Source organism: Haliotis rubra, unplaced genomic scaffold (genome assembly GCF_003918875.1).
Source record: "Haliotis rubra isolate DU_JTF1 unplaced genomic scaffold, ASM391887v1 Scf1049, whole genome shotgun sequence".
Classification (NCBI taxonomy): Eukaryota; Metazoa; Mollusca; class Gastropoda; order Lepetellida; family Haliotidae; genus Haliotis; species Haliotis rubra.
Window position 1 is genome coordinate 315,660 of NW_025764947.1, and position 6,000 is coordinate 321,659.

Below are 6,000 nucleotides of genomic sequence, written 5' to 3' on the forward strand. Positions count from 1 at the left end.
TGAGCAAGCCCTCAATACTGTCTAAATATATGGCTTTGCAACCTGTTGAGCAAGCCCTCAATGCCCTGTCTAAATATATGGCTTTGCAACCTGTTGAGGCAAGCCCTCAATACTATCTAAATATATGGCTTTGCAACCTGTTGAGGCAAGCCCTCAATACTATCTAAATATATAGCTTTGCAACCTGTTGAGCAAACCCTCAATACTATCTAAATATATGGCTTTGCAACCTGTTGAGCAAGCCCTCAATACTATCACACTCTCTCAAAAAGAAACGCAACCCCTGTTTTTGGTAATGTTTATATCAATTTTAACTGGTTATTACATTTGTATTTTTAAAGATAATGCCATGAAATTTGACATGGTGAACCTTAGGTCAGCACGGTATAAGGTAACAGTTAATGCAGGTCAGTATCGAACTCTCAATTTACGCTAGAGGCGTTGTCTTCCAGTATCTCGTTGTAGAGCCACGAGCTCTAATCACAGCAGTGCACCTCCTCGGAACAGAACAGATCAGACGGCGGATGTTTTCCTGGGGATTGCTCTCCACTCTTCCTGGAGTGCTGCGGCCAGTTCAACCAACGCGTGCGGTTGTGGTGTACGTGCACGAACACGACGATCCAGCTGGTCCCACAGATGTTCGATAGGATTGATGTCTGGCGATCTGGAGGGCCACGGCATCACGTTGACGTTTGAATTCTGTAGGAATGCCACTGTTGCACCAAGCTGTATGAGGGCGGGCATTTGTCATGTTGAAACAACTCCCTCTGTTGGTCGATTATCGGCAGAAGATGTGGCTGTAAGACGTCATCAATGTACCGTTGTGCCGTCAAATTGCCACGAATGATGACCAAGTCTGACCGTTGGTTGTAAGACATGGCTCCCCATACCATGATGCTTCCTCCTCCAAATCTGTCGACCTGTCGAAGACGCAGTTCAGTGCAAAACGTTCATTTGCTCGTCTATAGACACGTTGTCTACCGTCGTCGTTGAAGAAGAAAACGAGACTCGTCACTAAACCAGACTCTTCTCCAGTTTCTGAGGGTCCATCTCCTTACGTTAGTACACCACCTGAGACGTTGGCGTCGATGATGTTGGCGTTCAAGACGGGCCCAACAACTTGTCTTCTTGCACGTAAATTTGCCTCATGTAAACGGTTCCTGATGGTTTGGGCCGATACTCTCCTCAAACCTGGCACCTGTGTTGCAGTGATGGTGGGTGTGGCATGCCGATTACGTAGGTGGCTGAGGTCGAGATAAAGCGATCCTGAGCCGGTGTGGTGATCCTAGGTCTACCGCTCCCAGGACGATCTTCAATGGCATGGAACTGTGTGTAACGATTCCAAAGTCGTGAGATTGTTGTTTTGTGTACGTTTAGATGGTCTGGTAGGATGGGTACAGAATTCAAGTCCCGTGGAAGTTTTGTGATGAAAGCAAGACATTGTGTTTTTGTATTCATCAGACATGCTAGTTAAATAAAAAGTTTGGTTCCAAGTTGAAATATGGTGCAAATAGTACTTTTTGAGCACTGTACAAAGTGGTTGTGGAAAAGGTTGCTAAAAGGTCAGAAGGTCATAATGGGAGAGTTGAATATTTTGATTTGAGGTTATTAACTTTATCCTAGTGTGTTTCTCTATTTCATGAAATATTTTATTAAAAGAAAACCCTAAAATATATTTTTTTAAATAAAAAAATAAACAAAATATATAATGAACACTCCCTCTCTCAAAATGGCAGCTAGCAGACGATTTTAAGCAGATGTAGGTTTTGTGCATTTTGTAAGTATATAATTGCTTCATTTCATCAACTCAATGTAAATCAAGTTATTAAAGAACAGTTATGTATGAAACAAAAAAGAGATGTTTATTTTTGTTTGGTGAGACTGTCAGTAAGGGAGCAGTCCTTATTTCAAAATGTAGTATGTCAATATCAGATTATGATTTATCAATTTATTATTATTACGCTTGAAGTTTTTCTTCTAAAAGCACAGTTCTTTGAAAATAGATAAAAATATAATGAAATGATGGGGAGAAAAAACTATTTTCTGCTTCACACTCTCTCAATTAAATCCCTTGAAATAATTTTCAAGTCATCAGATCGAATAACTTTCTAAAATGGTTATAATCTTTGAAAAAAAAGATATACAAATAAATGTGGGGAGAAAAAATTTTATCAGCAGGATAGGAGAAGACACGTACGGTGTCCATATTTAGCTTGATTGACTTTGGGGATAACAAGAAGGTGTTTATACCCTGATCTGAGAGATCTAGATGGTGCATAAGCCTGAAGAAGATCCGAGAGTTAGACTGGAGCCGTGTTAGTCATGCAATGGTATGCGAGACAGAATAGTTTGAAGGAGATTCTGTTTCACGAGCAGCCAATGAAGGTCCTTTAGAGTTGGTGTGATTTGCTTTTTTTCTGGTGATCTGGGAGGTATTGCGAGCAGCTAAATTCTGTATGCATTTGAGTTGGTCAGTGACACAAGATGGAGATCCGGCCAAAAGGCTGTTACAGTAGTCTATACGAGATGTGACTAGTTTTTGAGGCATCTTTGGTCAGAACGGTCTGGCCTGGCTGATATTGTGGAGATGGAAGTAGCAGGTTTTAGTAACATACTTGACGTGTTCTGTCATACTTAGATCTTGATCGATGACAACACCCAGATCCTTGACAGAGGAAGAAAGAGGAATGGTTGCTCCACAGACACACACACTAGTAATGTCACACTGCTTGCGTTTTCCAGCCTGTCCCAGAAGAATGGACTCTGTTTTCTCTTAATTTAATTTCAAGGCATTTGATGACATCCATAAATATCTTCTGGCAACAGTCTGACATCTGACAGAGAGACGCTCTATAGCTGACTCTGTGTTTGGTTAAAATAACTTCCTCAGCTGCGTGTCATCTGCGTAGAAGTGGTCAAGATTAAGGACTGCTACAACAGAGCCAAGTGGAACTGTGTAGAGGGTGAAGAGGATCGGACCAAGCACGGGACTCCGCACTCAAGCCTAGATGCGGTTGACACAGATTCACCAACAACAACGGTTTGAGTCCTGTCCTGTAGATAAGATGCCAGCCAGGATAAAGCTGAATCCAAGTTCTGTATCAAGTCTTTTGAGGAGTCTCTGGTGATCAATCGTTTCAAAGGCACTGCTTAGGCCAAGTAATGTGTGCAGGGTCACTTGTCCTTTGTCAATACCACATCGTAGGTCATTCGGGATCTCTGCTGTGGTGTGCTCTGCAGGCTTATAGGAACACCTCATAGAGGTTGTGCCAGGAAAGGTGGCCCATGAGACGACTGGAGACTGCACGTTCAATGAGTTTGGATATAAATGCTAAGTTTGAAACAGGCCTGTTTTGTTTTTTTATCCTCCTAATCAAGGCTTGATTTCTTCAGTTGTGGCCTAACTAGAGCTGACTTGAGTACACTTGGGACATAACCAGATGAAGTAGAACTGCAGGGCTCCAGATAATTTTTCAACATCAGGAGTAGGTACTCCTTATTTTTTCAATACAGGAGTACTGGAAAACTTTAAGAGTACATTTAGAGTACTGATTGGGATTTAAAGGAGTATCAGTAATCTTGTATTTCGTTTCATATATGCACCACAACATTGAAATAATCAATAAAACAATACACTTTCAGATAAATACGTCTGTAAATGATTCTAAGACCGTACACCACTGCTGTGGTGCGTATCTGCTACGTTTTCTAAATTATTTCCTACCGTATCGTGTTTATTTTATATCCGTACATACGCCGATACGACCCTTATCTTGAGCCCTGACTAATAAAACATTATAGTAGTATTTTGAGCCCTTTTGGGCTAAGAAGAGTTAATAATCAGCACTAATGTTGGTAAATATCAGTGAAACTATCAATATGAGTAAGATGCGTGCCATCAAACATTTTTGGAGGAATATCAGCTTCATCCACAGCCGTAGAAGACGAAATCTTGTTATGAATGCTCTTGGAGCTTTTTGTAGAAATAATCCGAAAATGTCTGTGCTATTACTTCATTGTCATCAGATGTCGGAAGGGTCGATTCAAAGTGTTTACTCAAGATACTGAGCAAAAGTTTGAACAGCAACTTTGGACATGACTCGTTGGCTTCAATCTTAGAATTGAGATGTTGATTTGTCTGATGACCGTTGGCGAGTGATTTTTGGCTGAAATATACATTTGGCGATGAATCTCCAGAAAAGATTGTATTTCATCAGTCTTTTTTCGCTTGTCGAACTTCAGGTGTGAAGTCCCAAGCAGATGTTTTAGTGACTGGTATGACTCTGTCCTTCACTGGTGCAAGTTTGTCTATATAGCAGCTCAGATAGAACTTAGTTGTATAGCAGGACGAGACTCTCAGCATCAGATGGTGGCTCAAGTATAAGGTCTGAGTTTAGCAAATTGTCTTTAAAAGTATCCATATCCAGGGAGCGCATATTCCTACAGCGAGTAATCTTCACATTTGGACTGGGTATTGAGAGGTCCAAGCTCACAAAGATATGGAAATGGTCAGCGAGCTGTAGATCCTATACAGGTACACAACTGACACACGCGTCTGAAGCACGGGTAACTATCCAGTCCAGAGTGTGTCCTCCTCTGTGGCTTGCCTCAGACACTTGTCTCAGTCATTGAGATTAATTATTCGTTTAGTGTCATGGTTATCCTTGTTGTCAAAATGTAAATTGAAGTCGCCTACAATGATAAGAGCTAATTCGTCAACTTATCCAGTGTGTGCCGAGGCGGTACCGAGCAGTAGTTGCTGCCAATGGTGTCCATACAAATAACTGACTTTGACGCCATCTTGTGGACTCAAGCAAACAGAAACACAACAGTAAAGGCTTTGTCTATAGACGTTTGAATTTTCACCTTTTTACCATTGGGATTACATGAAATAATAGCTCTTAAACTAATGCAGGAAATTCTTCTAACAAATGGCTTGTGCGTTTCTTTTTTGGAAGAGTATATTCTGGGTCGCAGTTTCACGTAAAGACCTCTTCTATAGTTGATAAACATGGTAAAAAGTATATTCCTTTTTCATATTGTACTAGTTCTAAACAAAATATATGCCTTGTGAAGAAATGGGGGTTTTATTCATCATTATAACTTTTAGAGCTAAAAATGACTCTTTAATGTAAATTTAAGACAAAAGTCAAACTAAAAACATCTGGTGACTTACAGCATATGAGAAATATATTCCGTAACCAAATATGCATGGTATTGATATTAAAACCATTGTTTTGTTCCGAGTTTTTGCAACTTTTTCAGTTCCCGGTTAAATTTTGGCGGCCATCTTGGATTTTGAGCTAAAAATAGGTTTTCACATCAATATTCAGATTGGAACCAAACATTTTTTTAAACTCCTTTAACATATAAACACAAAAGAATATATGATTTGCTTTCATCAAAAACTTTCACGGAATCCCATAAGCTCCTTGACTAACCTGTTAGAAACTGGAAATGTCAAAGGGCCAAAGAAAAGTAAAAATACCAAGGGGAAAGTCAAAAGGCCAAAGAAAAAGTCAAAGGGGGCAAGGAAAGTCAAAAGGGCCAAAGGAAAATCAAATGGGCCAAGGGAAAGTCAAAAGGGCCAAAGGGAAAGTCAAAGGGGCCAAGGGAAAGTCAAAAGGGGCAAGGGAAAGTCAAAAGGGCCAAGGGAAAGTCAAAAGGAATAGTAATAATCATGAACCATCACTGAACTTTGACCTCCAAATCTAAACGAAATGTACACTGAACGCAATTATGTCTTTTTGTTTTCGATTCCGTGGCGCTAAGAAAAGACCTGATCATAAATAATTACCAGCAACTATATAATAGCCCGGATTAAACATACTGGATATATTATTGCCTGCCTTGTGACTTGTGTTTCACATACGCAAACTGGGTACTGCCCTGTTGTAAACGCAACTTGTTCCGTATACCAGTTTAGACTTGGCCTTCAGGAGTTACTTCCCTTTAAAGAAGCAGACGAAACTCTTCAGCACGATGTTGTGTACTGAATTG